The 23347-nt window shown below is 47.0% G+C and overlaps 1 protein-coding gene across 4 annotated transcripts in view; it reads right to left on the minus strand.

Annotated features, from left to right (window-relative positions):
• Positions 1-21354, minus strand: part of PTK2B (protein tyrosine kinase 2 beta) — a 998240-nt gene extending 976886 nt beyond the window's left edge. Inside the window, exon 1 of one of the 4 annotated variants that reach the window (XM_069605649.1) lies at positions 21210-21354. The gene's annotated coding sequence lies outside the window, so the exon portion shown is untranslated. The remainder of the gene's footprint in view (positions 1-21209) is intronic. The other 3 variants (XM_069605652.1, XM_069605651.1, XM_069605648.1) reach the window with 3 other exon arrangements.
• Positions 21355-23347: the final 1993 nt, after the last annotated feature.

Here is a 23347-nt window from a genome sequence, read left to right on the forward strand (position 1 = left end):
AATGGGTCTTTGTGCCACTGGCCCTGGTCAGTGGGCCACAAGGAAACCTATTGGTGCAACATGTATGCCGTGGCTAGTGGCCATTGAAAAAACGAATCGTATAATGAAACTCTTGAAATTCAGCGGATGTGGGAATGATGATCATCTTAACTCGGCTTGCCCTCCTGTTGCAAAGCCCATGAGCACATACGTAACAGATGGGATTCACAATGAGAAACAAAACTAAAGGCCAGCAAGGTAGCTCAGTGGGTTGAGCTCTCGCTGGCGCGATCCTTATGTGATCTGCAGGTCACAGGTTTGAATCCCGGCAAGGCCAACTCAGCCTTTCATCTTTCCAATGTCGATAAATGAGTACCAACTCTGGTTGTTTTCTATGTAAAGAACTTATGCGTAAACACTATATAAATAACACATTATATCAGAGGGGTCATCAACGGGGGGGGGCACGCCAAGTTAAGATGATCATCACTTCCCACATCCTCTGAATGTCATGGGTTTTATTGCGTTAAATCTGATCACCTTAATTGTCCCTTAACTCATGTTTTTACAGTGAATCTATAGCTAGGTTTGTTGCATATGGCTTTGGTGGGAAGCAATTGGGAACTATGTGTTTTTTGTATTGCTGTACCCTCCTACTGTGACATCATGACAGGGTTTTAAGAAATTCATAATCAACTGCTGTGACAGCATGGCAATGGAATTCAGTATTTCATCTACCAGGTATTTATCTTCTCCTTTTTGGGTTGCTGTAGGACATTTCCTGGGATGTGTGCTGTTCCTGCATGCACCCCTTTCCTCACCCCCCTGCAATACTGGTTTATGGGGTGGCTCAAGGGGTGGAAAATGATGCAGGGCCTTAAAGATCCTCAAATTATAGCGGGAACAACTTTTAACTGGGAATATTCTGCCTCATATTGTCAACTCCCATCATAGACAACTTCGTTGTCGTTTAACAGGTGTCACTTTGATCCAGGGTTCGAAGTTGCTGGGAGCCATTTAGCTCCTGCTTCAAGCCTAGAGGATCTTGGTTAGCGTGACACCACGCGCTACCAGAAGCTGCTTTTGGCTCCCAAGCCAACGGGTGCCTTACAAGCATGCATAGGTGCCTTTAACGTTTGACTATTTGAGAATGTTAATAAAGACACATCTGGTGCGCATGCCAAGGGCGAGGTATCTCGTCCCTGGGATTACCTCCTTGTTTACAATCTCGTCCATGGCACTTAAGGGGTTAATGAAACAGAAAATGTTAGAAGGCATTGAATGGCGAAATACCAAAATCACCAAAAAAGGCGTAGGCACTAGGGGGGGGGGCGATGGCAGTTAAAAGGTTAAGCATAGTAGATCATACATTATGGGCAAAAAGCTTAAGTGTGTACCTCCTGTGGAAGTTAGATTTGTGGTGCACTCATTACTCGCTCCCGACTACCGAGTGATGCGCTGGTTTTAGCTCCTGCTCATCGAATCCTAAATCCAAGCCCTGGAATCCCTTAGTGGAATGTCCCTGTAGTTGCAGCTACCCACGTGACAAAAAGGAGCAGTAACGGAGGATCGCACAGGGGCAACGCGCTGGTCCTGGAAGCAAGACCCGCAGAGGTTCGATTCTCGGATCCGCGCTTAGGCCCCAAACTCAGGTATGGTATTAGGCGCGTTCTAAAACAAAACAATAAAATAAAATACATACATCTAAAATATTTCCGCTTTGTAAACATTGGAGTCGAAGTACTAGCTGTGCTCAAACCATAGGTCGTCCGACTATGTTGGCAGTTATATTAGCAGTTAAAACACTACAAAGTTTGACTGACCTTCTAAAAGCGCAAACATTTTGAGCTAAAACCATGCATTGTCAGAAGAGTGAAGCATGAAATCCACTACAAAATGGGAGCACAAATTGTTACCCCGAGCAAAAAAAAAAAACCACATAGAAGGGGGAGGAGGGGCGCCAGACCTCCTCGCAGCCTTCGGAGATAATTGAATGTAATGGCAATGACCCAGTTTCTGGCTGTGACAAGAGATAGATGCATGTGTGTGGCCTGGATACACGACTCGTCTGCTGGACCACTTTCCAAATGTAGACCCCCACACCCCCCCTCCTCACCCCCGCCACTGCCAGATTCTGTTGCATCAACAGGGCCCCCATTTTGTAATTGGCTGCCAGGCGACAGGCCCCCACTCTCGCGGCAGCCGGATCTAAATATCCAAAGAGGTGTGATATTGCACACATAATAAATTTCCCAAACGGAAACCCATACACAATGCCCTGTGTAGGAGCAGTGTACAGCGCGTCACGTGTAAGCAAACAACACTCCGCCGCCGCGCGCTAGCTCTTCCAATGAGTGCGTCTGAAATGGCCGCTGCTGACGTCACAAGAAGCGCACGGCGATGAGTTATGACAGTGGGGTAGCGTTGGAATTTCACTTCTGTTGGTCAGATTGAGGACGCAAGTAGAGTGCACAATGAAAACGATGTACGGGGCTTTAGACACATAGTGACGCTTTGTATGTATTCTAAGAACACTATACATGGCAAATGAGCTGTGTGCCATCTTACCATCAAATGTGACTTTTACTCTCCTTAGAATGCACTTGGTGGGGGAGGGGGTGGCGGGGATCTGGGGGGAGTGCATTATTTTCTTCGATGCCTAGAGGATAATGAGAATTAGCCTCATGAATACCTGGTCTCAAAGTTAAGAAACACCTTGCAGTGTTTAGAAATGCTGTCTTGGGTTTTGGGGAAGTGTGTCTGCCCGCAAGTTAATGCACTCGGCTCCTTCACATCAGAGGGGGGTGCTCTGACACCAAGGCTGGCTACTGTAGGATTATTACATTATCAGCCAGGTGTGATATCAGAACTGCAGGTTCACATGACTGCAGTATACTCGTTAGGTGTGTTGCCAACACTTGGAGGAGTTCAAGGAAATCGTGTTCTCTTCATTAAATCTCTGCTTCATTATAATTGGTATAAAACTATTTATGGAGTGTTCATGTGGTTCTTACTACAGCACGCTTGCATCTTTTAAACAATATGACTAGGCTTCCCAGCTAGGTGCACGCTTTGTAAATCCACAGCTGCCGAGATACCCTGGCCCAGGCCTGACACCCCAAGCAGTCCTGTGTTTTGTCCCACTGCATGCTGGGACTTGTAGTTTCATTTCCCCCCATTGTTAGTAAGGGCCTTAGAGTTACAGGATGCAATTTGAGAAGCCAATACTGGCTTAAGGTGTCACACATGACATGGGCCCTTTGTCAGCTATATAAATCATATGTGAACATACATACATGATGTGACATCTAACAAGGCAGTGTCCGTTAGGGTTGTGTAGACTTTTTTTTCCGAATGCTTTGATGGCATTTGTTTAAACATTGATAACTTTATTTGAAATTAAAATGCATTCAACAATATTCCTTTATAGGCGATCCTGAGTAACGTAACAAACGTTTTACAGTTTCATAGAAAACTGTGAGCAAAATAAGGTTGGGACCCTTCAGTTGAGCATTGTGACAGGGTATGAGTCATGGCCCTCAACTCAAGGGTGTGGAAGGGACTCTTCTCAACCTGGGGCATGAGACTCACTAAAACAGAAGTCGGAAGCAGAGAATCCCTGAAAAAATGCACCCCTATGACACAAATGTCAACAATGGTACCCCACTGCACCTCCCAATGGCTCTCAATGTAGTTCCTAGCCACCGGTCTGTTTTCTTTTTCAGAACCGCATCTCCCACAATCCACCTGGAAGCAACCATGAAAACCTGTACCGGAATCCACCAAAAAAGGGAAACCAGCAACATGAGCACCAAGGTGCCGTTACAACACCCCCACAGTGACCAGCAACCAAGGAAACTGGAAAACTCACCACAGAAGCAGCAAAACAAATTTCCAGTCCTAGAGGATGAGAAAGAACATTAGCGACTGTTGTGGAAACAGTGCTGGAAAGGTTGAGGGGTTTAGAGAGATTTGTAGAGCTTTTATCATGAGGAAAAGACAGGCACTGAATGGTGCAGAGTGTCAGGTGAGCGCTGCAGCATATGGGAAGGGGAGAAAGGCACTGAACCAGCAGCCCCACACTATAAAAATAGATAGCAGGAAAGGCAAAGTGTGGATTGCATGGGTGAGGTCACGTGAGGTCACGTGAGGCACTGAAGGTGGACCAAGAGACGAAGCGGAGAGCAGGAAAGGCAAAGTGTGGATTGCATGGGTGAGGTCACATGAGGCGCTGAAGGTGGACCAAGAGGCGAGGCGGAGGGCAGGAAAGGCAAAGTGTGGATTGCATGGGTGAGGTCACATGAGGCGCTGAAGGTGGACCAAGAGACGAGGCGGAGAGCAGGAAAGGCAAATTGTGGATTGCATGGGTGACGTCACATGAGGCACTGAAGTTGGACCAAGAGACGAGGCAGAGGGCAGGAAAGGCAAAGTGTAGATTGCATGGGTGAGGTCACATGTGTCACGCTTGTGCCAGTGGCGCACACATTGGCAACCATCATGGACGATATGGTACTCGTTTATCTTCATAATACTTTTTAAACAACCCCTATTCACATTTTGGTCATTAATTTCCATTTGTACGACATTGGTACTTTCCTATTTAATTCAGCTAACTAACTACATGTACCATAATGCACCTTGCTACAGCTATCAATTCCTGGCCATTCACATTCGTCTGTATTGGAACCACAATCCGCAGAAGCCCTAGCGATCAGTGCTGCTTCCACCATCTCAGGACCAGAGAGGGAGGAGGCAGATTATCTTCAGGTGTGCTGCTCCAGGTGCCGCCAATTAGCCTGCCTCAGTACAGGGCAGGGCTGTATTTAAGTAGCTGCCTGAAGGAGCTCAGTCTTTTGCATCAAGAGTCCTCCCAGCCCCTTTTTGCCTTGTGACTCAAATTTGTATGCCGTTCCTGTTGCTGCATTTTCCTGCTTTAATCCACTGCTCTTTCGGGGCTGTCTACCTTGCAGCCTGCTACACTCTGCTGCCTACAGTCCTAGCCTTCTGGGCTCCCTGCCTCATTGCCCTGGTCCTCTGAGCTCCCTACCTTGCAGCCTGTTACACTCCACTGCCTACAGCCCGGGTCCTCTGGGCTCCCTGCCTTGCAGCCTGCTACCCTCTTCTGCTTTCAGCCCTGACCCTCTAGTCTCTCTGCCTCGATGCCCTGTTCCTTTGGGTTCGCTCCTTGCAGCCCTACCCCTCTGGGCTCTCTGTCTGCCGCCTACTACAGCTCTCAGTCCTACTCCTCTGGACTCTCTGCCTTGCAGCCTACTACAGTCCTCTGCAATCCACTACAGCTTTTCACCACCTTGTGCCATCCGTTACTGCAGCCCTGCTTCCTTGTTTGCAGCCCCCCTATTTCCTGGCTGCTGCTCCCTTGCTCTCTTCCTTGTTTGCAACCCCTTGTTCTTGATCCCTGTCCTTCTCTGCCTTGAGTCCTCTGCCCTCCCCTTTAGTTTACCCATTTCTTTTTTTTCTTTTTATTATTTATTTGTTTTGGTTTTAAAAGGAAAAAACTTTACAAAAAAAGAGAGAAACTCCTTAGTACAAAAACAAAGAGTCGAAACCCAGAACAAGAGCCAGAAAGATGAAAACCAAGAGATGACCAAGAGATAACCAAGGGTGACCCAGCTGAGACTGACCAATGCTCTCATTTTGCTCTTACGACTGGCTCATACCTGTTGAGCTCGAGAGTATGGAACATTTTCACTATTGCAGCCGTGAGCATTATTTCTTGGCCTGCGATCAGTCTATCCCAAAACAGATCACAAGTTAAGCTCTCCTCTTTTGCCACAAATCTTCTGAGCAACAACAATCTTGTTTCCCAGGTGTCCTCACACTCCATTAGCAAATGTTTGAGGGATTGATGGCTTGGAGGATCGCAGTGTCTCAAAAAATGTTTAATGGCTTTGTCACCCTGGTTTCTTCTGGCTAGTACTTCTCCTGAATATGCGATGTTGAGTCTTAGTCTCATGTAGTTACTTCTTATGGCTCTGTCTGGATACTTTTGGAGGTAATGAGGAAGAGAACCCAATTTTCTATCTACTTTCAGAAAAAGGTTTGGAGGTTTAAGGTTTCTTACACTATCGATGGTAGAAATCCAATCTTTTGTTTCCAGAAACTTTTTTACTTTAATTGGGTTACAGATGAGGAGTTCTGGCGTTGTTTCAAGCCTGGTCAATATGCCTCCCACTTTCTTCTTCAGCACGTTGAGTTGCTTTTTTAAGATGTTCATTTACGTCAAAATAAAGAGTGAACTGACCGGCTGTTATTATTCCACGATACAGAGAGAGAAGTTTCCAATCGGCTCGACAGTCCAATGAGGTCAGACCCAACTCAAATCTGAGGCTCACTAGTGGGTACACATTGGGAGGTTTAGTGATTTTCTTTACTTTGTCCCAGTTGTAATGACAGAGCAGAGGCTTTGCTTCTGGTCCATATAAGAGAACCGGGACTGCTTTAGCTATATAATATTTAATGAGTGGAAGGAGTGAACATTTACAGAATTTGCCATTCAACTTCTTCATTTGGGAGATCATATTTGTGGCTTTGTTCAGAATGACTGTGTACACTTTGTTCTGAGAAGGGGAATCTGTTGTTTCATAACCAAGATAGGTAAGTTCTTCAACACGGGGGACTAATTTTCCGTCCAAGGTCCATTTTCTAGAGCCCAGATTTTTTTTAGGATGTTTGATGATGAGAATCTTGGATTTTGAAGGGTTGATTAGTAACCCATTTTGTGTAGCATATTCCCCTAATTTGGACAGAAGCCGTTGCAGACCAATTGCCGAACTGTCCAACAGAACAAGGTCGTCTGTGTACGCCAACCAGTGAATTCTCCTCCCGTTTAGCCTTGGACAGGCCATTGAAGAGGGTGCCAAGAAGTTTCCAAGATCTGACAGGAATAAATTAAAGAACAGGGGGGCTCCCAGACAACCTTGCCTCACCCCTTTAAAGATCTGTATTTTATCTGACAGATGACCCAGATCATCCAGCCTCACTCTTATGCTGGTGTTCTTATGCAATTCCATGAGCATTGCTAATAGAGAGGCTGGTATCCCCTAACTATGGAGTTTCCGCCACAAGAGTGATCGATCTACTAGATCAAATGCTTTGGACAAGTCAACCCAAGAGCCATATAGAGTTACTCCCTCTTTCTCACTAGAGTTTTCACTGAGGAGGTTCAGGATAAGCCCATTGAGGCTGGTAGAGAGTCCTTTTCTGAATCCTGTTTGATGTTGAGAGAGAATTTGCTTAGAGTCCACCCATGAGGTAAGATCTTTTAGCAACAGCAGCATGAAGATTCTGCTGTCAATGTCAAGGAGGGCGATAGGGCGAGAGTTTGCTGGACTTAACCGGTCGCCCCGCTTGTAGAATGGGATGACCAACGCGTTCTTCCATGTCGGTGGAAATACCATATTTTGCAGGATTTCATTGAAAAGGCGGTATAGCAGTTTAGCCCACATTTTTGGGTTTTCTTTAAGGACCTGATAGGTGAGTCCGTTGGGGCCTGCCGCTTTCGATGTAGAGGATGATAGAATAAGCTCCACAATGTCCTGTTCCTCAAAAGTCAGAGACCAGCGAATATCTGGTGGCAAAGTGAGGTCAATGGACCCGGTTTGTTTAAAGTTGTTTGACATATATGCCACCCACTCTTTCCCTGGGACCAGATTACAAAGAGAACTGTTCTGACCGCTCTCTAATTGGTTCAAAGCCGCCCAAAAGCTTCTGCAGTTATTTGCATTGAGTAGGTAGAGCATTTTCTCTCCATCTTCTTGGATTTTCAGATGTTTATGATTTTTTGACCAGTTTCTATAGGTTTGTTTAGCCAATATTGAGTCTTCTTTACGTATAGAAGGGCCATCCTGCCCATTTCTTATACAACGCAATGTTTGTCTTAGGCTTCTTTTTACTTTTGCGTTTCTTCATCAAAAGGGTGAAGATGTTCTTGTTTACCTGCGGCCTTCATTGCGCTTGGTGGACAGATGGACCATATAAAATTTCCAAATCTCTCCAGGTGAAATTTATCCTGCCATAGTGAGGGAGAAACTTCAAGAAGTTTATTCAGTGTTTTTCCACCCTGTATGTACTTTGCTATTCTCAGTTTCCCTTTGCGACCTTCAATTTCCTGCGTGTTATTGGGGTGCCCAGACTGCTGTATGTCAAAAAACAGAAGTTCTAAGCTTGCGTGATCGCTTCCCCACTTCCAGTTTAGTGAGAGTTTTGGGCAAAGGACTGAGAGACCGGGAGAATCAAAGATGTAGTCTAAAATGGACTCTAGGGATCCTTGATGCCAGGTTGCGCCCGCCATATCTCCCCCCCCCTGGGATTTACGTGGATCATTTCAAGATCCCAAGAGATCAGGAAGTCTCTCCACAGTTTTGATTTTCGTAATTTACCCAGCCTTAGTTGTGTGAGCAGGCTGCTCCTGGGGTGAATGTGATCTGTGTTTAGATCCCATATTATAATATGAGCTCCTTTGTAATCGAGCACAGAATCCAGAATTTCTAGAAATTGCTGTAGTTTGGAGTTGGCGGGATTCCAATAGATGTTGATAATTACAATGATGAGGGGAAGGGCCTCCAGTTCCACTTTTACTTTACAGGCTTGTATCCCCATTTCATTATTGCATAAAGGTGTAATTTCTTTAATACTGGAGTTTTTGAGTGCCATTATCATCCCGCCTGCTGGTCTTCCTTTTAATTTTTGTGAAGCTCATAGACTTAAAATTGTGAAGCCCTCTATCTCAATGGGATTAACAAGCCATGTTTCCTGGAATAACAGAATATCATTTGAACCTAAAAGTTCCTCTTTCACTTTCTTGCTTTTCAGAAAACTTGGGCTCTTGTATTCCAAGAAATTACACTTAAACCCCTTTGCCTAAAGACTATTTTCCCCAGCACCCAGTTCCAGGATTATTTGGGATATAATTTCTGGGAGTTTGGCTATGAGGTTCTCTTCTAGATTTGATCCTACTGCCACGGTCCTGCCTATCTCTCTTGGGTTCCTCGCTGATGCTTCATTTTTGTTGAGCTTCCTCCGCCCCTGTTGGTTTTACGCTGGGGTCAATCTCAAATAAGCCCTCCTCACTGGTCTTATAGACCATCAGGCCATCTTTGGCGAGGTCCTCTTTGTTATTAAATAGAGCTTGTTGGGGTCTGCTCGAGTTCAGACCAATTTCTACATAGAACTTATCCTCCCTTAGTGGGAATTTTACATACTCAATCACCTCTGATGAGAAAAGAAATAGGTTATGGTTTTTTTTTAACTTGGAAAGTAACAAAGATGTACAAAGTGATTGGTTTTTGTTTTGTTTGACCAATCTCAACCACACCTTTGGGATTCTAAAGTCTCCCACATCCAGTTCATCACTTTTCTTTACAGATGTAATATACGCGGATTCATCATTCCTCTGGGTGGAGAGTATGAGATTTCTATGTTTCCCCGAGCCATTCCAGCTATCGATCTCGTTTGATATAGGTCTGGAGCCCCCTTCTTCTTGGATATGAGTTGGGAGCTGGGGGACAGTCTGAGCTGTTAGTAGAGCTGATCTTGACAAAGGTTTCAAAAATATTGCAGCCAGTTTCACAACAGCTTTTTTAGACACTTTTATAGACTCCTGAACGAGATTGTCTTGATGGATTCTTTTTGCCCTATTTTTTTAAAAATATTGGGGCGCTCTTCATGTTTCTGTGCCCTATCTTTTGACCTTGAGTCTTCAGAACCTTTTTTGGAGATGTTACAGGGTCTGTTTGCAGACCAACACTAGAAGTTTGTACCTTTGGACTCTGGGGATCAGTATTTTGATGTGAGATACCCTTGTTTTCCCTTTGTTTCCCAGTGACTAATTTGGGAGGGTTATTTTGATTCGGGCTGGAGCTCTTTGGTGAATCTGGGACCGATGTGACAGATGCTATTGTTTCTGATAATTGCTGGTCATTCGGTAGAGCTAGGTTTTTTAGGAAGGAATTTGTGCCTGTATTTTTCAAAAACAGTTTTTTTTGATTTTTCGTTTTTTTAGGAGTTCTTTTTAACTGCGAAAGTGATGTTACAGGTTTTGCACTGTGCCCTCTTTTCCTTTTTTGCCTCTTTCTCCCTTTAAAATTTTGAGATGCCACTGGGATCCAGTTTGTTTCATTACAAGAGGAACCTTTTGGGGCCTTATGCATCCCTTCCAGGGAGTTATCGATGATCTCTTCCAACACATCATTGTCCATGTTGGCCAATCGCCTGAATTCTTCTAGGATTGAGTCTGATAGTGGAGTGTCATTAAAGGTTGTAGCGTACTTGAGAGCCTCTTCCCTGATGGGCTGGCTGCAGGTATGGAGGTTTAGGTCTTTCCTTGGGAGGTCGTTTATGAGTTCCTGTGTGGCAGTATTTCCCTTAGTCCCCTCCTTCACTAGGGTGTAAATTTGGGTGATATCCAGCCCTGGCTTCACACCTTTGACCTGCGTTTCTTTTAAGGCAGGGATCAGAATGGTATTCATGATATCACTGAGAGACACCATAGCTGATTCACTCTTGGACATTTCATTAGTTAGTTCCAACAGTAAACCTGCTTGAATCTGTACCTCCGATTTTAAGAGTTCAAAAACCGAGACCAACGAGTTTAAAACAAAACTAAGGGCTGCCAGTGTGCTGTCACTAGTTTGAGGGGGGTCTGTAATGGGAGTAGTCACAGAGCCCTCAGAAAGGGCTTGAGGAGAGGCAAGTGTTGCCTCATTTTGTATATTGATGTCTGCAGGTAGAGGGATATTCTGAGATCTTTCCGGGGGGGATACCCTTTCTTCGCCCTCTTCGGCACAGTCAAAGGGTTGCCATGTGCTAATGGATAAATTGGTGAGGTCATTGGTGCTTTTATTTCTTTTCCTGGGAAAGTGATCATTTATTCTGCTCTGTATCTTCTTTGTTGTTATTGTAAATTCCAATCCCCGTTTCCATCCTTTCTGGATGAGGGAAGTAGCGACAGTTTCCTCCATTGTTTGGTGCTCGTGCGTGTGGATGAGTTCTTGAGTGACAACTAAAGCTGGCAGGGTTGGCGTTTGGGCAGGGGTATTTTGAGCGGCATTCCCTGGCTTGTCCCCTTTGTTCAAATACGAGCCTCCCTGATCGAGCATATCTTCTATGTCAGGTGAGCTACGTAATCTCATTTGGTGTTTTACAAGTGATAGGAGATATTTGTAAAAACTAAGCTACCGGAGGATTCTTGCGTGTTGGTGAAAGGTTTTTTTTTTAGTTTTTTTTTTTTTAAAAGAAGAGTTAAGAAACAATCTTTCTAAGTTTGCCAATTTTCAACTTCCCTATGGTAGAATTTGTGTACTATCAGCGCAGGGAACTGGTTTAGATTTGCGTGCAGGCCAATGGTTTGTTACCTTAGTTTTGCGCTCATCCAGTGCCAAACAGCCGCACAACAGCCAGCGGCCTTTACCCCGTCGGGCTTATCGCCGCAAGGGCGGTTAGGTCTGCGTTGTGTAGGTGGAGTGGGTCACTTGGCTTGTCACGTGACTTCGGGCAAGCTCCGCCTCCTCCAAGAGGCAAGCTATGCTCGGCAAGAGCCCCTCTCAGCTCGCAATGCCGTGATGCTAAAAGCAGGTACCAACGTTCGTTTTCTCCCAAACAGCAGCACTTAGTCCACCAACACTCGCCGCAAGGGCGGTTAGGTCTGCGTTATGTAGGTGGAGTGGGTCACGTGGCTTGTCACGTGACTTCGGGCAAGCTCCGCCTCCTCCAGGAAGCAAGCTATGCTCGGCAAGAGCCCCTCTCAGCTCGCAATGCGGTGATGCTAAAAGCAGGTACCAACGTTCGTTTTCTCCCAAACAGCAGCACTTCTTAGTCCACCAACACTCCTCCTGTTTTTTTCCTTCATTCCCTTCTGCTAGATTTCTCTTAGATTTCCTTTTCCCTGGTTTTTTCTGTTCTTGTCTCTCTTGTGTCTTATGTTGATCCTTTGTACAGAGCTTTACTGTTGGTTTCCGGCAGGTAACCTCTGCCCCTTCCCTTGTCGCGTTTTAAGTGTTGCATACACCCACAGCTGTTGATCCCAGCCATAAGCAGACAGAGTGGGCCCCTGTAATAGTAATTCTGTGCAGAAGGCTGGAGTTTCCAAAGGTCTGTGGAACACTGTTTTCCATTTCTGCATACACCCAAAGAGGGAATCCAGTTTGTTTGTATCTTTGTATTTCCTGCCCCTTTCTGTTCACAACTACAGTTGCCTACTTTTCTTTCTTGTTGAGTTTCCTGCTGTGTGTGTACTTATCTGTCACCTTACATCAGCACAGCCACCCAAACCCTACCTGGGGGCCCTGTGCCACTCTTGACAGAGTGCCATCCTTGACAGAATGCAAGAGCCAATAAATTCTTGTTCCGTAGGCAGGAAAGGCATACACAGACCAAAGATGCTTTCCTTTCGTTTCAAGAAACCTCTGCAAAAATCTAAAGTTTTCCTAAGGACAGCAAACAAAAACCCTAGTTTAAAAGACAGACTTGCCTTAGTAAACAAAGGTTTGCAAGCACAGTACTACACTCACTGGCTCTCTGACCCTTCTATATATAACTACTATGACATTTGCAACTATGATCCGCAGTCCCTATCTGTTCAAGAACTACAGCAAGATAATGAATTCTTGCAGATTTTGTTAGCCCAAACAGTGGAAAACACTCCTGCGCCTTCTGGCATTTCTTCTGACACTGCATTCGACATTCAGCCTGTACATGAATCTTGTATTTCTTTATCCCAGACTGCCCTGTCTCAGGACCAATGTCTGAACACTGCTACAGTCAATGATATTGCACTCATTGTGACAGATCCTCAACCAGAGTATGTTGTTACCAAAGTGAAATGCTCAAGATCAGCTTGGCAAGCTACACAACCTCCCCAGACTGCTGATAACACTCATTTAACAGGACAAGACATTCAGTATCCTGAGGTTAAAGCCGCTAGTCCTGGGTTCAAAAGACCAATACTGACCATCGGTTGTCTTAATGCCTCCCCGGTTACTACTAACCACGATAACTCTAAGGTCAGTCTTCATATTGCTACATCTGAATGTTCTTCTACACCAGATTCTGAAGCTGTAGAACTGCCTAATGGAACATACCAGTTTAAAGAACACCTCTTACGCCTTAAAAGACAAACTGAAGACCTCTATGATGAATTTGTCTATTTGCATGGTAAGAATCTAGCAAAGGGACACAATTTACCAGACCATCTGGCACTATGCCCAACACCCGACATTCTGTCTTTAGAGATTGGCATGATAAGGCCTGGAATGGTAATACAGAAAAGGATACAGACTTATACAGAGCAGATGGAAGACCTGAACTTGGCATATGCATACCTTCTAAAGTTTGACTTCGCTCATTCACTTACTAGCCACAGTAACTCGGGCTGTTGCTCAGATAGTGAAGAATTAACTCCTTCGGTGGGCCGAATCACTCACACTGCCTTTACACCACAAATCAAGTGTAATCATCTGGCTGGAGATCCTGCTGAGACAAAGGACTGTCCCGTTCTTACCCTTGATGGCGGTCATTTACTCACACTTACAGCCTCTAAAGAGGTGACCAAGTCAGAGAGGTACTCTGCTTCTATGGACTTTTGTGCACCAGACCATGTGTCAGATCCTGAACTATACCCAGTGCCTGTCTGGAATCCAGCTTTGCCAACAGTCAATATTCCAGACCCATCTATCAACCTGAGCACACAAGACTTTGAAGGCCAGCCATCAGAAAGCCTACCCTTTCCTGATCCTCCATCAGCAATGCTACCTGTTACAGAATCTGCAAGCCCAAACGCTGCTGCTCCCCCTGCTAGTACTCCTGAATCTGCTACTGATGCAGCATCTCACATCACTCTTACTGCAGTAGAAGCACCCCCTTCCTCTCTGCCTGCAAGAACAGTACCTGTTTCAACGCCAGTTAACAGCTCTCCTATTAAGGCTACAGCTCTGTTTGTTCCTGCTGGTGCCTCTGCAGCACCTAAACTACCAGACTGTACTCCATCAGTCTCAGTTGCGTCCCTGCCCGCTGGTACTCCTGTGGCACCGATACTCCCAGCTGCTACAGTACCTGAACTTCCGACTGCTATTCAGGATCTCCCGGCTGCTGTGGCTTCTGAACTCCCTGCTACTCAGGGTGTCCCTGCAACATTTGTGACTCCTGAAGTCCCTGCTGCAAATCTTAATGTTGCTATTGCTGCTTCTGAATATTTGGAAGACCCTCCTAGAGCAACCTATTCAGCTGTATCTCTGGTTCCACCTTTCAGCAGTGTACCCTTGCCAGCCCTAAGGAAAACCACTACTTTCAAAGACATATATGCCATGGAGCCTGCAGCAGATCTTCACAGTCTCTTCGATCATGAACACACTGTTGTGTTTGGTGCCCCTAAACCTTTGTCTTTTCTGGATTCGATCTCAAGTGTACTGAACATTGATAAAGATTCCTCCTGTAAAAGTTCTCACCTTGCAGCCTTAATCAGCTTTTGGATCTTCATGATGAGCCTTATTAGTATAAGACTCTCTCACGGTGTGACAGACCTTGGACGTGCTCTTCTTGTTGGTCAGTCTTCAGGGGGCGTGGAGAGGGGCATACTGTCACGCCTGTGCCACTGGTGCACACATTGGCAACCATCATGGATGATATGGTACTCGTCTATCTTCATAATACTTTTTAAACAACCCCTATTCACATTTTGGTCATTAATTTCCATTTGTACGACATTGGTACTTTCCTATTTAATTCAGCTAACTACATGTACCATAATGCACCTTGCTACAGCTATCAATTCCTGGCCATTCACATTCGTCTGTATTGGAACCACAATCCCCAGAAGCCCTAGCGATCAGTGCTGCTTCCACCATCTCAGGACCAGAGAGGGAGGAGGCAGATTATCTTCAGGTGTGCTGCTCCAGGTGCCGCCAAGTAGCCTGCCTCAGTACAGGGCAGGGCTGTATTTAAGCAGCTGCCTGCAGGAGCTCAGTCTCTTGCATCAAGAGTCCTCCCAGCCCCTTTTTGCCTTGTGACTCGAATTTGTATGCTGCTCCTGCATTTTCCTGCTTTGATCCAGTGCTCTTTCGGGGCTGCCTGCCTTGCAGCCTGCTACACTCTGCTGCTTACAGCCCTAGCCTTCTGGGCTCCCTGCCTCAAAGCCCTGCTCCTTTGGGCTCCCTGCCTCCGCTGCCCACAGCCCTGCTCCTCTGGGCTCCCTGCCTTGCTGCCTGTTACACTCCGCTGCCTTCAGCCCTAACCTTCTGGGCTCCCTGCCTACAGCCCTGGTCCTCTGGGCTCCCTGCCTTGCAGCCTGTTACTCTCCGCTGCCTTCAGCCCTAACCTTCTGGGCTCCCTGCCTACAGCCCTGGTCCTCTGGACTCCCTGCCTTGCAGCCTGTTACACTCCGCTGCCTTCAGTCCTAACCTTCTGGGCTCCCTGCCTCGCTGCCCTGCTCCTCTGGGCTCCCTGCCTTGCAGCCTGCAACCCTCCGCTGCCTACAGCCCTGGTCCTCTGGGCTCCCAGCCTTGCAGCCTGCTACTCTCTTCTACTTTCAGCCCTGACCCTCTGGTCTCCCTGCCTCGACGACTGGGTTCGCTCCTTGCTGCCCTACCCCTCTGGGCTCTCTGTCTGCCGCCTACTACAGCTCTCAGTCCTGCTCCTCTGGACTCTCTGCCTTGCAGCCTACTACAGTCCTCTGCAATCCACTACAGTTTTTCTGCACCTTGTGCCATCCGTTGCTGCAGCCCTGCTTCCTTGTTTGCAGCCCCCCTATTTCCTGGCTGCTGCTCCCTTGCTCTCTTCCTTGTTTGCAACCCCTGGTTCTTGATCCCTGTCCTTCTCTTCCTTGAGTCCTCTGTCCTCCCCTTTAGTTTACCCATTTCTATTGTACTGTTTTTTCCTTCATCCCCTTCTGCTAGATTTCTCTTAGACTTCCTTTTCCCTGGTTATTCTGTTCTTGTCTCTCTTGTGTCTTATGTTGATCCTTTGTACAGAGCTTGACTGTTGGTTTCCGGCAGGCAACCTCTGCCCCTTCCCTTGTCGCGTTTTCAGTGTTACAGACACCCACAGCTGTTGTTCCCCGCCATGAGCAGACAGAGTGGCCCCTGTTATAGTAATCTGTGCAGAAGGCGGGAGTTTCCAAAGGTCAGTGGAACACTCTTTTACATTTCTGCATACTCCCCAAGAGGGAATCCAGTTCGTTTGTATCTTTGTATTTCCTGCCCCTTTCTGTTCACAACTACAGTTGCCTACTTTTCTTTCTTGTTGAGTTTCCTGCTGTGTGTGTACTTATCTGTCACCTTACATCACAGCACAGCCACCCAAACCCTACCTGGGGGCCCTGTGCCACAATTGACAGAGTGCCATCCTTGACAACATGAGGCGAGACGAGGCGGAGGGCAGGAAAGGCAAAGTGTGGATTGCATGGGTGAGGTCACATGAGGTGCTAAAGGTGGACCAAGAGACGAGGCGGAGGGCAGGAAAGGCAAAGTGTGGATTGCATGGGTGAGGTCACATGAGGTGCTGAAGGTGGACCAAGAGGTGAGGCTGAGGGCAGGAAAGGCAAAGTGTGGATTGCATGGGTGAGGTCACATGAGGCGCTGAAGGTGGACCAAGAGGTGAGGCGGAGGGCAGGAAAGGCAAAGTGTGGATTGCATGGGTGAGGTCACATGAGGTGCTGAAGGTGGACCAAGAGACGAGGCGGAGGGCAGGAAAGGCAAAGTGTGGATTGCATGGGTGAGGTCACATGAGGTGCTGAAGGTGGACCAGGAGACGAGGACGAGGGCAGGAAAGGCAAAGTGTGGATTGCATGGGTGAGGTTACATGAGGTGCTGAAGGTGGACCAAGAGGTGAGGCGGAGGGCAGGAAAGGCAACGTGTGGATTGCATGGGTGAGGTCACATGAGGTGCTGAAGGTGGACCAAGAGACGAGGCGGAGGGCAGGAAAGGCAAAGTGTGGATTGCATGGGTGAGGTCACATGAGGTGCTGAAGGTGGACCAAGAGACGAGGCGGAGGGCAGGAAAGGCAAAGTGTGGATTGCATGGGTGAGGTTACATGAGGTGCTGAAGGTGGACCAGGAGACGAGGACGAGGGCGGACAGCGAAGCAGAATGTTGGAGAGTTGGTGGCAGAGCTTAGGAAATGTGAAATCTTTGTAGGATAGCGTGGGACCAGTTATTTGTAGTATAATGTAGCGTAGTGCAGGAAGTGGGGAGGGGGTGTATGGAAGGTGTGAGAGAGATAGTGCAGGAGATAAAAGTAGGGGAGTGGGGTAACAATTCTTAGGGTGAATGGGAGTGACCGTTAGGAGAGAGTGAGGCTAGTAGAGAGGGGTGTAGGAGTGGGGTGCAATGAGAGGGGTGTAGGAGAGAAGTAGGGAACAGTAATGAGAGGAGTACTAGTAAGTCTAGGGGAAAGCCGAGCAGGGAACCATATCCCTGAGTTTTGGGGAGAAGAAAGCAGTAGTATGCAGAGGGAGTGGTAGTAGTGTGATGGGTGGATGAGTAACATCAGAGGGTGGGGACGAGGACCATAAGTATGGACGTCAACAGATGGACGTGCAGAGTGGAGCGTAGTGGCAGTGAGCGTAGAAGTAGAAGTCCTGCGAGGAGAACAGTCGCGAGGCAGAGGGAGAGTAGTGAGAGAAGGTAGAGTGGAAAAGGGAGAGTGGTAGGAAAGATGGAAATAACACCGGAGGGCTTTGGTAGGGGGAAGAAGAGAGCAAAATCAGAAAGAGAGAGGAGAGAGTAGGTGGGTGGAGGTGGTCGGGGGGTAGAAGAGAGTAGTAATGGGATAGAGGGCGTGAAGATTAAATGGCACCAGACACCACCCATTAGAACTGACCACTGATAGTGTAGCGCCGGCTAGGAAGTCACTGAGGGGGTTTAGACAGCCAGCACATTCGGCAACTATCAGTAGTAGACGCCAGCCCTTAGGCAGTAGGGGTTAGCGGTCAGTAGCACTAGCCGACGGTTACAGACACCTGGGCTAGGTAGGGAATCCCACTGGAGGCGCGAGAGAGAGGGGGACGATCCTAGCACAACTACCCAAACCCCTTCTTCAGCCGGTGCCTTGGATCAGTGAGTTCCCTGCCCTCATTGCTCCAAAGAACAGCTCACACTTTTGATACATTTTGACTAAAATCCTTGAACTGACAGTCGGACCCTGTGAATTATGAAGGGCTTCTGTGACAGTAATCTCATGATTTAACCCCTTAAGTGCCAGGCTATTATGCAAGTCTATGCAACTCGTCCTTGGCACTTTTAAGGAATGGCTGTGTCTCCTTTCTGAATACAAATGTACAAACACACCGTGTGCATTACAGTGCAAACCATAGCTGTTCATAAAAAAATACATTATTGACAACATTCCCTCCACTAGTCCCCTCTTCGATTACTTTTAATGTGTAGATTGATTTATATATTACTGTATTTATGAGTTTCTTGTACTTTTTATAATAACAAGGTTTAATGCATTGTAATCCTCTGTATGAAATTATATATTTTGTGACCTATGCAATACAATGTAACCTTGAGTATTTTTTAAATGTAATTCCTTTGGTAACATGTAAAACTGTGAAATGAGGTCTCTTGACGTATTTTAATATTAACGCTCTAAAGGTTTCTTTGTCAACCATATACAATTAAAAAAATCTTTTAAAAATCACCAGTTACAAACGATTTCCACTGGATACCTTCGTACATATGGGTTTATTGGCTCTAGTCTACACTGCAAATATCCATCCAAAAAAAGAGAATTATACTAGTTAAGTGAAAACACAGAATTAAACAAATATCTTTATTAAAGAACAATAAAGAGTTCCAAGAGGCATCTGGAATATTCTCCATAGCAGTTGAATAAATGTCACACAAAAACATTCCCATCAACGAGTCCAATAGAACGTATTAGCACATGGAAATCGTTATTGACCTCCTATAAACCAATCAGAATGCGCAGCATCATGCAGTCAATAACTAATGGCATTGAATGGATTCCTTGACATTCAGATTTCAGAGGCACCTGCGAAAGAATGTACAGCAGCGCTATTTCCGAGCAAGATTTCTTTCAACATGACAATTCAACCTAACGCGCGGCCCAAACTAAAAGTTAAAACAAGGAAACGTTTTCACTTTTTTAGAGAAAACGTGTTCACTTCAACATTACACGAAATGCAAGCTCCTGCTAAAACTATCCCCGTTTAACAAAGATTACAAACAAAATGCTTACCTTATAAAGACAACTTGTTAAATTACAAAATAAAACCACTTTTCATTTAATAACACATTTTGGGTGGTTTGCTCAGTTTCAAAATAACATCTTTTAGTTCAGGACCACAACTCCGCCATTACCACAGTGTGCTAATAGCCTTATAGGCCTCGGGAGGAGTCGTTATCGTGGATAATGGCCCACCACCAAGTTATGGCCACAAGCACGAAATTGTCACCTGTCATTTTTCTATTGTACGGAGGAAATAATTCAACAGGCCGGACCCTGGTGTTATAGCGCCCATCTGCTATCGCAGTCACAAATCCTTCATCCACCTGAGCTGGATAAATAAGAGGAGTGCTTAGAAGCGAGAGAAATCTAGCATGAAGCACTATATAAAAAGTGCTCATATTAATCACATAAGTCCACACACATCAAGTCCTCTGCAGACACCGGCTATGCTTTCTGCACTCTGATCTGCCGTTCTTCGAGCTCCTCGCTGTAGGCCTCCCTTCCAAGAGTGTGACCTTTTTACCCCACAAGCATCTATGTTGCTCAATTGTATTCAAGCATCTGAGCTGCTGCGGGTTACAGGGAATTGCTATATGACCCGTGCCAATTCAATAAGCAATGCAAAGAGCTGCACACCACAACAGGTTGCGTCGTTGTGTAGCAGAGGGTGTTCAGTGCATGAAAACACATTACACAATCGCTGCCAAGCGCGCCAATTCCACCGGGAGCAAGCAAGGCAACAGATATCGGTGCTCTCAGAGAAAAGTAGCATCACATTTTTATAAAGTACGTCTTTCGGGAAACCTGCAGCTTCTAGGCACTGTTGTTATTACCCAGTCTAATGCTACCGAATATATTTACCTAGGAAGTCAAACAGGTTAAAAGGTGTAGTTATCCTATACGTGAATAGAAGTGGTGACTCCTGCTTGCACCCACATCTCTGCAGCACGCCCCAAACCCACGTAGTTACCTTAAAAGTGGCTGGATCAATGTTATTGTCTCGTTGAAGGTGTTTGGCTTCCATGTGGGGAAGATGACAAGACTTTACCGCACCGAGGGGTTGGAATTTATTTTGGAAACATTCCCACAATCTTTCTTTCTTCAACGGTTGGGACATTAGTGGAAATTCCCTGGGGACATTGCATTCCTTAACTCCCCTCCCCCACCACACCCAAACACACATCACCTCTCCCTTCTTTTGCCCGTGCAGCCCCATTTTCCCATTCTCTTAGCTACCCCTGCATCTTTGCTCCCAGAGGCTTTTAGTTCAGACAACCCTGGGGTTGACAACACATCAACTCTCGGACAAACCTATTCGTCCTGAGACAACTGTGGTGATTGGTGCAGTATAAAAACAACTGTTTACTTAACACATACAAGTGTGTGTTTTCCAGGGCCTTTCCAAAAGGGCAGGGAGAGTTTAAAAGATGGACCTGTCTGCAAGGGCGGTGTTTGCACCTCTAGTAAAAGTAATGCCGGAGGCGCCCCTGCATTCCAGGCGCGTGTGCTGAAGAAGCACGTCCAATGCTTCTGCCTCGTCCAGAATCGTTCAGTCCCCCTGGGCTACAGAAACGGAGACGACTGAATGGCACACTTAAAAGTAAACAGTGGCGCTGTCCCGCACACCCCCTCCGTGCCCACAGGCCGCCTGATAATAACACACCCTCCCGTGCAAAGCCGCCCGCCTGCCTGTTCAGACTTCCTGGTTCCACGCTCTGCCCTACGGGGCTGTATGCGCCAGGCACCGGCAGCAGCCCAGCTCCTCTCCGGGGTGCCCTCCACGCTGCCAACCTGCTTACGGAGGTGTTCGTAGGAACACTCTGGCATGGTTTCGATTTCTTCCTGAGGAAAAATGTCCATATACGACAGAGCTTCCCTGAACTCCCCACATATCGGCAACACCTGCCCCGTTGCATATCTCCCATATCAAGTTTATTAGCTTTCCAGTAAAAGCTTTCTATTTCAGCAATATTTTTTTTAAAAAAAAGCTCCACCAGGAAGTGAGAAAGAACAGAAACCCGGATTTACCTGGTAAAGTGAGTGTCCAGCCCTGCCTTTCCCGCCCGGTCCCGGTGTTATTCGTCGTCCTCTTCCCTCTGCCTTGGTATGTGCAATGCTGGCAGCAGGTGAAGAAACTGCACACATCCTGCTCTTCCTCCTCCCCCTCCTCCCCCCTCCTAACTGAAGTGAGGAATGGGAGGGCTGTCAGGTTCTCTTAACCCCACCCACACAGTGAACACACAGCCCACTTCCTTAAAATGCTTTTTCTGTACACTCACACTTACCATGTGTGATTAAAGTCGGAGCCGCTGCTGTGTGAGATCAAAAAGGAACAGAGGGCAGGCGGCATAGGCGCACGCGCCCTGCCTGCCTGCCTGCCTGCCTGCCACAGGAAGAAACGGTGCCCGCGGCTCGCGGCAGAAGCAACGACAGGCTGCTCTCCCTGGCACGCAGCTGCTTCTCTTGCATCCCCGGAGGGTCCTGGCTGTGCTCTAGAAAACTCCTGTGCAGAAGTTGTTCATCTCTGTTTGGTGCTGTGACTGAGGGGCCCTGCTCCTTGTGCAGTGCGTGTCCTGGGTGCGAACGCTGTGGTCGTTTCTAGGCGTCCTGTGCCCCCTCACTCAATGTATGCCACGCTCACTCTGCTATTTCCATGGTCTATCCATGGCCTATTATTCTCTGGCATTTTGAAATGGGGAGCCGTTGGTTAGTGGGAAGAGAGGGACAATGCAAGATAACTTTGCTGTTGTGTTGAGGTGTGCATTCAGGAAGTACCCAGTATTATATTATAATTGCTCGCTAAGTAGGCATTGGTTAAATAACTGACTGTTTTACCTGTCTGGCGGAGATTTCCCACTCCAGCGGGAGGAGAAAGGCCTTTTTAACACATGGAGCGCTTTGAAGTAACTGGTCACGTGTGTATGCGCGGGTGCATGAGAGCGGAGTCGGCTCCAGCAGGAGCCGGGATGTTCTTCATGAGAAGACATACAATCCATCCAAAAGTTGAGGTCCAAAGCAAATGTCTCGCTACACATGCACGTGCAAATCATACCATGGAAGTACTCGTTTTACCGCCTGAGGTCATACTCCACAGTCAGAGGATGTTGATCATATCAAAGGCATGACCTGGGCTCATCTTCGGTGAGAAGGTCCTCCAGTCGGTCAAGACTAGGTCTGGTGGTATTTGGATATGGTGGTGAGGCCTTTACCCCCGCCCCCGTCTAGTCTCTTGAAATGATGTACACTTCGGGTAACTGATCTTGCACATTGTCAGCCTCTATGAGGGGCCCTTGGGGTTGCACCACAGTTCTGCACGAAACTGTGTCCCTGAGGTCCACATTCAGTTCACAAGGCCACCGCACACTGCTCATGTGGTCACTAGCATGTTGCCAGCGGACCCTAACTTCAAAATGACCCACAGTTGCCGGAGACCAGGAGGCGTGAGTGAGAACGGTGGTGTTGACTAAGCGGTTGTATAGCATTGAGACTGGACGGCACTCTGATGAGCAGTGCGGGTAGTGAAGCAGGCAGATTTAGAAAGAGGGTGTTGCAGTAGTTAAGCCTAGAGAGAACTAGAGCTCTGGAGACAGTGACAGGGGCGTTGCTAGGGGGGGGCTAAGGGGGCTATAGCCCCTGATCTTTTGGTTGTAGCCCCGGATAGAATCTCAGGAGCTACAGCCAAAAGACTAGCTAGCCCCGAGTCCCAACAGTTCTGACATCAGCTTAGCCCCGGGTCTTTTCCAGACCTAGCAACTCCCCTGGACAGTGAGCTTCTGGGGGAAGGAAAGGAAAGGAAGAATACCTCTGAGCAGGTGCAGCTGGTAGTTTGCCTTCAAGCGAGAGAAGGCCTGTCTCCTGGTTCTTTCCTTCCAGCACCGTCTGAGCTCAAGTCTGCACATGTCATCACTTCTGGTGGCTTGCAGGCCTCTGGGCATGCTGAGTTTCTCAGTGAGGTAGCTTAGGGACTTCAGGGTGACAGCCTTGTAGATGATGCAACAGGATTTGAATTTGATAAGGGCTTGCAAGCGGCAGGAGCCAATGCATTTCAATGTGCTTCGGGGTGATGTGGTTACATTTGTAATCCTAACCCTTCCAATAGGGCATTGCAACCACCCAGGTGAGAGAGGACATGGGTTGGACAGCAGATCTGATTGGTATTCTAGTGT

This window comes from Ambystoma mexicanum, chromosome 4p (genome assembly GCF_040938575.1).
Source record: "Ambystoma mexicanum isolate Mex_15411 chromosome 4p, UKY_AmexF1_1, whole genome shotgun sequence".
Lineage (NCBI taxonomy): Eukaryota > Metazoa > Chordata > Amphibia > Caudata > Ambystomatidae > Ambystoma > Ambystoma mexicanum.